This window comes from Balaenoptera ricei, chromosome 10, assembly GCF_028023285.1.
Source record: "Balaenoptera ricei isolate mBalRic1 chromosome 10, mBalRic1.hap2, whole genome shotgun sequence".
In the NCBI taxonomy this organism is placed as follows: domain Eukaryota; kingdom Metazoa; phylum Chordata; class Mammalia; order Artiodactyla; family Balaenopteridae; genus Balaenoptera; species Balaenoptera ricei.
This window is the reverse complement of record NC_082648.1, coordinates 63,806,904-63,819,548: the sequence shown is the minus strand read 5'-3', so window position 1 is coordinate 63,819,548 and position 12,645 is coordinate 63,806,904. Positions and strand designations below refer to the sequence as shown.

General features: G+C 40.6%; 1 pseudogene; it reads left to right on the top strand.

The window, feature by feature from the left end:
• Positions 1–1,645: 1,645 nt before the first annotated feature.
• Positions 1,646–2,013, top strand: LOC132372621 (transcription initiation factor IIA subunit 2-like; annotated as a pseudogene).
• Positions 2,014–12,645: the final 10,632 nt, after the last annotated feature.

Sequence of the window (12,645 nt, the reverse complement as noted above, 5' to 3'; positions counted from 1 at the left end):
AGATATCAGTAGAATTTACTATTGTGTGAATTAATCGACTTAATGTGCATAAATAACTTAGAAAAAGTGGCTGGTGCTGAGTATGCATGTAATAAATGTTAGCTGTTATTGTTTTCATAATTGTTCCTATGTATGTACTTTTACATTCATTTTGTGTGTGTAATAATCACCTATCTAGTCCTAACAGTACATTCAGAAACATTAAATAAGTCAGGAAGAATTTTAAGGATGGAGAAACCTTCCCAATACTGTGAAATCTAATTACTCAAGGGCTGTCGACTTCAGGCTCACAAATTACCTGATAAGCAAAGTGAGGGAAAATTCCTGTTTAGAGAGCAAAGGCTAGGGTTTTTCTCATAAAGCACAAGGAGGATTAATTGATGAAACACTAAAAGAGGAAAACACCTTGTTCTTAGTTGACATGGGTTTTGTTTCTTTTATGGGGTGGATCTGAGGCATTCCAAGTTCTCTGTGTACCCAGGCAAAGCTTCCTCTTTCTCCTGCATATTCCCTTCCCTGAAATCCTTTCTTTATTCCTACTCATCCTTTAGGTTTCAGCTTGGATATTATGTCCCCTGAGAAGACCCCCTTCCCTCTTGAGCTCCCGTAGGAACCTGTTCTCCCACCCCACAATTATAGCACTTAGCATATGCTGCATTGGAACCAAGAGTTAACTTGTCAGCCTCTCCCATTGGACCACAGATCCCCGAGAACAGAAAAATTATCTATTTTGCTTATTATTGTAACCTTGGCACCCAGAACAGTGCTTAGCACATGGTAGATGCTCAATAGAATTTTGTTGTATTATGTAGGGCATCCCAAGACCTCTAAACGTTGGTGCTGGTGGCTCTTATTAGCTTTGCATGTTAGTAAATGTGGACGCTGGTGGAACTGGGTGAATCTAAGGCTTTTCTGGACACATTTTCACGTGCGGGGTATATAGGAAGGATGGATTAGGGTTCTGGAATTCCCGAGGCAATGGGAATGTGCTTCAGTTTCTACTTAACTTTGCTTCCTTCCTCCCTGCTTCAATCTTCAAATTGAATCTTTAATCCTAAAAAAAAAAAAAAAAAGTCTTCCCTGATAAATATACTGCAGGGATGGGACAAGATCTACAGTAGGCATTAAGATGGGAAAGAGGCCAGTCGCTTTCCTGTTTACTTTTTGTGCCATCACAGAATATGACTATATTTGTTTTTCAGTTGAAAGGTCAAGGCGGAGCCTTTATCTGTGAATGAAGGGGTGGCTGTTTCCTTTTCCTTTTTTCTGGCATTAGGCTACTCTGAGACTTCCTCCAAAGGTTTATGAGCATCTTTGCTCTAGTGGATAACGTGGGGTTAAACTTCCTTTTGGAGGAGATAAACATTTCATGAGTCAGTCAAAGGCTTCTTGTTATTCAGATTCCTTTGTAAGTGGCAGGTTAACGGGCTGTGGCCTCTTCTATCATCTCATCTGCCTGTTTATCTTACTTGTTCATTTCTCTCTGCCAATAAGGATAGGAACTGGTCAGGCTGTGTGTACAGTATATGCAAAATGATGTTGTCGTTTTGTCCAAGGAGGAGCCCTTTACCTTTTTGCTACCTGAATGAGAAGAAAAGGTCTATTAAGATTGTGTGGATCAGTGACTTGACATATCAGTGCAAGCCTGAATAAGAAAAAAGAATTTCTCCCTCCTAAGCCATGGCATATCAGTTGTACAGAAATACCACTTTGGGAAACAGTCTTCAGGAGAGCCTCAATGAGCTTATACAGTCTCAACAGATTACCCCCCAACTTGCCCTTCAAGTTGTACTTCAGTTTGATAAGGCTATAAATTCAGCATGGGCACAGAGGGTCAGGAACAGAGTCAATTTCAGGGGCTCTTTAAATATGTACAGATTCTGTGATGATGTGTGGACTTTTGTATTGAATGATTTGAATTCGGAGAGGTGACAGAACTTATTAAAGTGGATAAAGTGAAAATTGTAGCCTGTGATGATAAAAATACTGGCTCCAATACTACATAATGAATAGGAAAAAAAAAGGCTTTTTAATGCCATCCTGTTATTGTTCATCGCTTTTTGAAGAGAAGCATAGAAGAGACTTTTTAAAAATTTATTCTAGCATTGCAGAAGTGACTGCACTGTGCCGTACTATCAGAGAATTCCAGTAGAAAGAAGTTTATAACTCTGTACCTTCTTACATTACCTTTATTATACAGCATGAAGAAACAGAACTTCTTTTTACGACAAATCAAACAATGTGGCCTTCCTAAGACCATTCTTTAATAAATTCATTTTAAAACTCAAAAAAAAAAAAAGTTTGTGCTAGGTAATGATTATATGCCTCTATCTCTTTTAATTCCTGCTTTAAAAAGGAAGTGACTCATACGGTAGATAAACTGGACTTGAAAGAATGTCTGGCTTATGCAAAGCTCTTATTTACATACTAGTCTGTTTCATTCACAGGGAAATAGGGACTCAAGGACTTTAGGAGTTCCTCCCTTTTCTGTTTTCTGATAGGCAGTGGCCTAAATGATCTCTGGAAGTTTGTTGTTGTTGTCGGTTTTCCCTTTTTTTTTCCTGCCCTTAACGTGTCCCTGACGCAGCCTTTCCTTTCTCTGTTGAAAATATGAATTACATGAATGTGAGAGCAGAGACCAGAGAGATACTGTAAAAATTTCTTCTACCTTACATTCCTAACTCCTCAAAGTCTCAGATCCTTCATCACTAGTAGCTCAAGTCTGTCTACATGAGGCTTCACTTACTCCCTTCCTGCCTTTCCAGGGTTTAGTAAAGCAGTTTAGAGTACCGGTTAGAAGCATGTGCTTTAGAGTCAGCTAGACCTGGACTGGTTTCATATTAGCTGGTAGTCTTGGAAACGTCATTTAACCTCTTACCCTGTTTCCTCACCTGTAAATGGGAATCCTAGTAATACCTGGATCACAGGACTACTATGATGGTGACATGAGAATTTATGTAAAGCACATGACTTAGTGTGTGGCCAGTGGTAAACTCACTCAGTATTTGAGATTATCATTAATAAGAATTTTATTTGTAAGCTGACTTAGGCTTTAATTCTTTTTTCACTTTCTTTTTTTAAGTCTTTTCTAAATCGTCTTCAATTTAATTAATTAATTAATTAATTAATTAATTAATTTTTATTTTTGGCCGTGTTGGGTCTTTGTTGCTGCCCGCGGGCTTTCTCTAGTTGCGGCGAGCGGGGGCTACTCTTCGTTGCGTTGCGAGGGCTTCTCATTGCGGTGGCTTCTCTTGTTGCGGAGCACAGGCTCTAGGTGTGTGGGCTTCAGTAGTTGTGGCACGCAGGCTCAGTAGTTGTGGCTCGCGGGCTCTAGAGCACAGGCTCAGTAGTTGTGGCACACGGGCTTAGTTGCTCTGTGGCATGTGGGATCTTCCCAGACCAGGGCTCAAACCTGTGTCCCCTGCATTGGCAGGTGGATTCTCAACCACTGCACCACCAGGGAAGTCTTCAATTTAAACCACTATTTTATTTCTCAGTCTTTGTTGAGTAAATGAATCAACAGAGACTGAATGATAGTGGTTTATGTTCCCAATTATAAGAGACAACTATATTCTCAAAAATTCTAATTTGATCCTGAGATTCCTAGGCGGGCAGATTAATTGCAGGGTGAGGAGTTTATTCTACTCAGTTACAGTTACAAGGGTTCCTAGAGGCCTGATTCCTTGCCCTGCTCACTGGCTTATGAACCGGAGATGACCTCAGGCTGGTGTGATCCAGATCAACTCCCATTTGAGCCAGGTCCCAGCCAGACAGCAACAGGGCAGGGCACTAGGCAAACAATCCTCTCTTGTTTTCCCCTCCCTTAAAATATCCTTTCGTACACTCATAGATAGTTATTAACTCGACCACAGCTCATATATTAGTTCAGGTATAAATGACTATAAAAGGAGTGAACTCATTTGAGTTTTTCTCATAGGTTCCACTTTTAACTCCTTTAATATTTCTTTTGCTCTATGAATCCTGCTTTGGTGCATATTCATTGGTCTGTTTTCTCCATGCCGTTCTCCCACTCCCAAGTAACCAGCTAACCAGTGGTGAGTAGAAACTTGAAGGCTTTAAGTTAAAGAGTTAGTGACATGGGACTTCCCTCGTGGTGCAGTGGTTAAGAATCTGCCTGCCAATGCAGGGGACACAGGTTTGAGCCCTAGTTGGGGAAGATCCCACATGCTGCGGAGCAACTAAGCCTGTGCACCACAACTATTGAGCCTGCGCTCTAGAGCCCGCACCACAACTACTGAAGCCTGTGCACCTAGAGCCCGTGCTCCGCAACAGGAGAAACCACTGCAATGAGAAGCCCATGCACCACAACGAAGAGTAGCCCCAGCTAGCTGCAACTTGAGAAAGCCCGCACGCGGCAACAAAGACCCAACGCAGCCAAAAATAAATAATAAATAAATAAATAAATTTATTTAAAAAAAAAAAAGAGTTAGTGACATAGTCCTTCCATTCATATGCTCAACAACTATTTGGAGCATCTTCTCTGGTCCAGGCACTGTCTTCAATGTTGGGTGTATGTTAATTTTTTTAAAAAGAGAGACATAGACCTTATTGTTACAGAACTTATAACTGAGCCTCATCTTTATGGGAGATTTTGGTGTTCTTTTAGGACCCATCCAACACCCAACCTTACACTTTCATAACTGTCTTAATTCTATTTGACTTTCACCTCCATCCCACTTCAGCCATCCTTTTACATAGGCACTTCATAGGCGTTTACAATTACACTTGACCTTGTCATCACCCAGAGCTGAAATCTTAAACTCCATAGACTGGCTTGCTAACCACAGGCTCATAATTCTTCCAGCTTTCTCACCTCCATTTTCCAGCTGTGCATTTTCTTCAAGACTTCCGGTTCCTTTTTGTCCCTACCGTGTCAGTCACTTCCATATTTTCACATCCTTCCTATCCAGCCTAGACAGGATGATGGCTTAATGCTTCACTTTTTCTCTAGTCAATACCATCGTATCCCTTCTGCTGTCATATCCTTCAAGATCCTTACCCTGTACCAATGCAGCTTCTTCACTTTCACATCAAGCCCTCTGAAGGCTGCTAGGAAAAAAAGTCACTCAGCTTTGTTGCAACAAATTGATTGTGTTCAACTTTAGGCAGACTTACAATGCTGCATATTAATCTTTCTATGTGTCTTGGGTTATCACTTTCATTCCCCACAATTGCCTTATTTTTTTCTTCTGGCTTTTAAAAGTATGTATTTTTGGTTTAAAAACATTTTTATTATGGAAAATTGCTAACATTCATAAAAGCATAGAGGATAGTGTCCTAACTAATATCTATTACTCAGCTCGTGACCAGTCTTGTTCCATTATGGCCTCTATCCCACCACCAAATTATTTTAAATCAAATCTTTGACATCATATTATTTCATCTGTGAATACAGTATGTACTCTAAAAGATAAGGACACTTTAAAAAACTAAGCACAATAGCATTATCTCAGTAAAAAGTTAATAGTCATTTTCTAATACCACTAGACATACGTACAGGCAGTTTTCACATTTCCTTGTTGCCTTTTGACTTTTTAAAAAAAGTTTGTTTGAATCAGGATCCAAATAAGGTCAATATTTTGTGATTGGTTGACATGTCTGTTAAGTCTCTTTTAAGGTAAAGTTTCTTCCTCCTTTTCTCTTTTTTTCTTTATATACATATACGTATAGTTTGTTTGAAGAAACCAGGTCCTGTGATTGCTTTTGAAACCATTGCTCTATTACTGTGACCAACTCTCTCATTCCTGACAGCTGATCAGGATTTACAGAAAAAGTCTCTTAACTAGTACCCTTAACTACCTATAATCCTGTTAGTACTTGCATCCATCCTTCCCTCCTCTGCTGGTCCTGAGAAAAGTGTCCCTTCTCCCTCCTATCTAAGGCTAATTCTTCCCTCAGCACCCTTGGTCCCTCTCCACCAGCTTCTTAGGGAACGCCCTCCATTTTTATCCTCCCTCTCCGGTATCTTTAGCCTCTCCCTGACTCTTTCGCTCTCAGGACATAAACACTAAAGGGCTCTCTCAACTATACAAACAAACTAACCAACCAAATAACACACACACACACACACACACACATGTGCGCGTGCGTGCGTGATTACCCTCAGTCTTGAGTCTCATTTGGATTTTGGTCCCATCTCTCACATTCCTTTTAAAACCAAGCTTCTAAAAAATCTCTTCATTCATTTTTTCCACACTTTGAACTTCCATTTACTCCCTAACCCACTGCCTGACTTCAGTTTCTGTCACTCCTCAGAAATAGTGTTTTCCTTTCCAAGGGCACTAAAACCTCCTGACTAAATGCAATGGCTATGGTCTGAGTCTTTATTTCATTTGATATCTCTGCAGCATTTTACAGTGTTGGCCACGCCATGCTTCTTGAAACATCCTTCAGCTTCCATGAATTGGTTTCTCTTGGTTTTCCTCCTACTTCTCTGATTGCAATTTCTCAGTTCCTCCAAAGGTCTTCCTTCTTTATCTGCCCTTGAATTTAAGCCTTTCGTGAGTTCTATGTACTTTCCCCATATGATCTCATATATTCCTATGAATTCAACCATCACCTTACAAGGACTCCCAAATAGATATCTCTGGCTCTGAAATCTCTCTCCTGAGATCTGGGTCTATGTAGCCAATTCCTATTGGACAGACACTTTGACATCCCTTAGACAATTCAGACTCAGTTAGCTTAATTCATCCATTATCTTCCCACTTAAACTTCCTCTACTTTCTGCCTTGTCTGTCTTTGTGAATGTCACGACCTGGTTACTCAAGCCAGAAATTTCACAATTATCCTTGATGTCTTCCTCTCCCTCCCTGTTCTCTTTTCTCCTGTTTCTAATAGATCACCAGCTGATATTTATCTCAATATTAATTGCCCACTTTTCACATTCTTTTCTTTGAAGCTCCTTTCATTTTACGTAGATGACTGCCATAGCCGTGGGTCATTCCGCCTCCTGCCTAGGACCCTCCAGTTTACTTCCCACTCTGCTACCTGATCATATGAAATCCTTCAACGGCTTTCCATTCCTCCAGGAAAAGAAAGAAGCTTGGTAACACAGTGTATAAAGCCCTGTATGACTTGATTAGGTCTTCACCTCTTCAGCCTCCTTGTCTGTCATTCCCCATCTGATACTCTACATTCCAACTTCTTGCATTTCCAAAGAGGGCCTATCTTCTCACCTCTAGGCCTGTGCCCACGCTGCCCCCTCTGATTTGACCACCCCTTCTGCTCTTTTTTTTAACTCAACCTTTGCGCTTCAGCTCAGGGGTCATCTCTTCTAGGAAGTCTTCTCTGCCCTGTAGTCCAGGTTAGGGGCTCTTCTTATCTATCTGCCTTGAGAAATCCCCCCATGATAGGCTCACATCTCTACCCTGTCCTCCTTCACCTACTGATCTGGCTGGTGCTCACACACGTAGCTACCTAAGTCATGGACCAGCCCAGCTGGGAAAGATCTCCTCCTCATTTTGTGGGTAAAGATTTGTCTGTTTGTAGCTTGCTGTCTTTAAGGAGGGAAGCTTTTAGCAATTCAAAAACTGTTTACCAAGGACCTGCCATGGGCAGGGCTCTGTGTTAGACACCTTCAGGGTATAAAGAAAGATACCCTTCCCTCAGGTTGCTTACTGGGGGAGAGGAGATAAAATATCCACTTAAATAAACAGAATGCAATCAATAAAGAGGTACAGCTACAATGTTGTGAGACTTCAGAAGAAGGTGTGATAAAGGGCCCTGAGGTCACCAAGGGGGTCAAGGAAAGCCCTGTGGGGGGCTAGTGTTTGAGCTGAGCCTTGAAAATGGATGGATCAAGAACAAATATGGAGGGAAGAGCATTTGGGGCAGAGAAGCCTGTGAAGGGAGAGGCAGAGACTAACTTGAATTTTAAACTATGGGCATAGTTTGCTAAGTATCTGTCTGGGAATTAGCAGGTCCTTTCATGCTCCCTTAAAAAAGAAAAATTACAGAAACTAGATAGCACCCAATCATGGATCTTCTGCAATTTGAAAAATATTTATATAAGCATACATATATTATCCTGTATCATCATGCAACTTTGCCTGTCTGCTTTTTCCAAAAGCTCCAAAAATATTTTGTAACATTCATTTATGTATTCAGGAAACAGTTACTGATCTTCGCTAAGTGCTGGGCTTAATGGCATCTGCAAAGGTAAGTAAGACAAAATCACTGCTTCCAAGAGATCACAGTGTTGTGGGTGTGGTAAGAGATAGAAGGGTTATCAGAGGTTAGAAAACAATAAGGTAGTGAATATTGTGACACAGGTCTGAATAGGTTGCTATAGGAACTGAGCCCCTAACTCTGGCTTGGGGGTAGGAAAAACCATCAAAGAAGAAATGAAATCTGTGAAGTAGGCAGGGGTGGAAAAGTGTCCCAGAGGGAGCTACAATATGTGAGCAGGGAATGCTAGGTGAGAAAAGGGGACCAGGGTGGGTGGCTTTTTACTTTTGCAGATTTGCAAAAGGGTTTCAGCAGTCTTTCTTCCCTGATCTATATTGTTTATAAAAGAAGAGGAGAAATAGATTAAGTAGGTGGAGAAATACCGCAAGGCAGAGGAGAAAGGCAAGGACCGGGTTCCACAGCTCTGACTCTGCAATTCATACGCTGGGCAGTTGAGGAAAGTTACTTAATATCTCTGGGCATCTGTCAGTTTGGGCTCTGGCCTAGTGATCTTTAAAACCTTTTCCAGCTTGAATGATATGGGGGCCCTGTTTTCCATGACTTTCCCTCTGATGATAAAGCTGGACATACGTATGCTGATGGGTCAAGATCTTTGGCTCATTATTTGCTGAGAAACAGCAAAACCTGTTTTCAGATTTTTTTTTTTTCCCCACGATGAGCAGTGTAAAGTTTTTATCCATCGTCAGCTGTTTTCCTTGGAGCGAGGGAGGGAAGCGTCAATTCTTTTAAAACATACTGACACCTTTCCTTGCTACAATATCAGTACTGCCCTGAACTACATAATATGGTGATAAGAACTGAAATTACTCATTGACATTATCATGGTGCTATTTTGAAAACATTATCTCATGTTCATTTCCTAGAATATCATCAAGTCTCTGCAATGTCAGTTCCTTAAAAGAGCATCTTGTTTTTGTTCCAACTGCAGCCAAACTGTGTTCGTGAATTGTGTCTTCAGTACTGCTAACTTCCTTCCCTGATACTGTGACCAAAAGTGTAGCTTTGAGCAAACTATGCCGTAGCGGAATCTGATAGAATTTGCTAAATTTGAAGCTAGCTGTTTTCAGTCATTTATCTTTACTCTTTATGTAGGTTATCTACATTGTAGATTACTTATGGCATGTTTCAAATCCTGGACTGAACTTCTACCATCATTACCTGTGGTGTTGTCATCTCTCTCCTCATCCCCATCCTCCAGCAAGTCACCATGTGCTCAGGCAAAGATAACTAATTAATCCTAATGTTAGGCCAAGCATCCTTTCACAGCTGAATTCAGCATGAATTGATAGTTTATATATTCCCAAAGATAGAAAAAGCTATCATATTATCTGAGAGTTTAGTTTGACTTGTTTCCATTAATGTGGAAGATTGTTGTCTAATAATCAGACACTTCTCTTGTCTGACTTTAAATCCTTATTCATGAGACCAGATGAAGTGAGCATTCATTAGTTTTTATATGGAAGGATGCTTTTAAAAACTAAGAAGCTCCAATTTTCTTTGCCTTTTATCAGTCGATTCATGCATTCACTTATCCAAAACAATTGATTCATTTTTTATATTGCTCTCTAAACTACTTATATACAAAGCTAATTTTAAGCAGCATCCTTAAATAAGGTTAAAGCAATATTAGTTAAGGGGGAAGACAGTCAGCAGTGTTTTATGATAGCCAAAGGCAGAGGAGCACACGGTAAGATAATTTGGAGCTTCTGGGAAGCCCAGGGGCTTGATGGCTTAGATTTCAGTCCTTAGAACTTATTTCAGTAACAGTCCTGCCTCTACTACATGAGTCATAAACATTAGAATAGGCCATACCTTCAGCCAGATGCCATGGAAAATAGTTTGTTAAAACGCAAAAACTAGATGGCTATATCTCATACGTCAGCATGACTCTCAGGACTGAGTCTTTTAGGCCTGCTAATTACTTTTTGAGTGAATTAATGTATAGTAAACACGGGTAAGGATGTTGCCAGAGCATTATTAGCCAATGAGCAGAATTCCTTGCAAGGCAGATGGAGACTGAGACCAGCTACCTAATGAATTTACATAAAGGATCACATGAGGCCGCTACACAGAGAATTTAGCAATAAACAGTTCTGTCAACTCTTGACCTTTTCAGCTGTAGCCTTTCTTCCTGTATTTCTATGGAATAACACCTAATATATAGTGATCAAGATTATGCTTATTTAATATAATACATTTTTTTCTTTTAAAAGTATCTTTGTATATCAAACAGTGCTTTTTAAAATTTATGCAAGGACAGTGCCTTGGAAACTACATTTCTCTGTTATTTTTCAGATCATTCTTCTGGATACAGAAATAATATAATGAAGGTGGGATAAATGCAAAGATTTTTATTGAACACTGCCTTATTTTAGATACTTTTTAATATTTAATACCTCATGTCTGCTAATTTAGGAGGAAAAAGTATTCTTTTGAAATCTTCTTTTGCATAGGTTATTTTACTTGCTATTTTCTGGGTCTGGAGGGTACAAAATGACTGATAAAATAGGTAAATGGTAATGAATCTAGTTTCACAAGAACTTGACAGCCTCATGGCCTTTAGCCAGCCCCTCAGAACACCTACTCTTCTCTTGAACAATGACAGCAGGGCTGGGAGATGAGTGGCGCATTTACTCAGTGTTTCAACACTATGGGAAGGACCATGGTGGAAAGTCAGCTAGAAGCTGACAATGCTAGTTACAGAAAAGAGAACTTTGAAAAGGAGTGAGAATGAACAGATAAAAACAGTTGACTCTAGGTGGGAGGTTGGTGGATGATGAACTAAAAAGTGTAGCCACTCTGAGATTGAGGTTCAGGATAAGCAAAGAACAGGGTGTATTCTGTGACCAAGGGCCAGACTGTTTACATAGTGAGTGAAGCCTTCCCATTTACTGTGTGTGCATTCACGGAGCCTCGTGGTGTGTGTTAGGTGTGTGTGTGTGTGTGTGTGTGTGTGTGTGTGTGTGTGTTGGGGGCTGGAGACTGAGGCAGACTGGAGAGAGGACAGTCTCCATCTAATCAAGTCAGCTGCCCTGTCCTTAGCTCTAGCCGATTGTTGCATGTCAACCTCATGTGTTACCAGTTTTCAAAAGAAATGGGAAATCTGATATCTTAGAGGGAATAATCAAATGTAGCATTAAAAACAATTATGTGAGCCAACTGACTGTATCTGTGGGCTGATAGGACCCTCTGGTCACCAGCTGGCCATCTTTATTCTAAGCTGATTTCCAAATTACATCCTACCTGTTGAGACTTGTGCTACTTGTTAACTGGGTAGCCTCAATACCTGCATCTGAACAATGACTCCAAGAAGATTTAGCCCATTGGGTTGTTTAACTCAAAGAGTTCATGATATCCTTTAGTGGGAGGTATGTTACCTCCGAGCTCTGAGAGTCCCTACACTATTGTCCTACACTATTAGTAGTCCCTACTCATGGGAACATCTTGGGGTCATGTCCTAAGTTAGGATAATCAAAGGTCTAAAAGAATCCTTAGAAAATGGTCTCCAACTTCCTGGTCAAAGGAAGATCTTACAGAGGATTTATGAGCTAGAATGACTCTGTGTGTGTGTGTGTGTGTGTGTGTGTGTGTATGTGTGTGTGTTGGGGAGCAGTTGGGAGGGAGAGGAGTTGGGGGGAAGAATCTCGGAGAGTAACCATGGACCCCAAGAGCAGTCGTCACTGTTAACAGTTGCTCCAGTGACTAAAAGGAGTTTTGTCCCCTGATTGTGGGCCTACCAGCTGATTACCAGATTTTCAGAAGCAGCTTGAGTCTTCTTTCCTCTCTGGTTCCTTAAGGATTGAGGGGCTGGGTTAGAAAGAGAGAAACAGATTAGTTAAACATCCTGAAGATTAAATGGTGGTTTTATATTTTGATTATCAGTGTTACATGTGAATTTCATCTGTTGAAAAAATAAGTGTGTTAGTGTAGGTTCATCGATTGTGACTAATGTACTCTGTGGAGGGGGGATGTTGATAATGGGGTAGGCTGTGCGTGTGTGTGGGTGAGGCTATACAGGAAAACAGGAAAAGCTGTGTATTCTGTTCAGATTTACTGTGAACCTAAAACTGCTCTAAAAACCAAAGCCTATTAAAAAAAAATAAGCACACCTTCTTCTAGTTCCTTTTCAACTCTTAGTACTCTATAAATTCATACATATTTATGGTGAAAAATGTTGGGACCCTTGTTCTGGAAGGACTGTGCTAACATACTCCTTTTCTCTTTTTTCTTTACTCTTCCCTTTACCTCCCACCTGTTTATAGAGCCGCTGGCTTTGAAATCTTTTACCCTCTCTCTGAGCTTCACTCATGCTCAAGGGAAGTGTCTGGTACATAGCAGATGTTCAGTACATTTTATTGACTGTCTAAGTAAAAGAAGGAATGAATGACCCTGGCTTGGAAGTCGCGAGCCTTGGTGTGACGTTAGCCTCCGTTC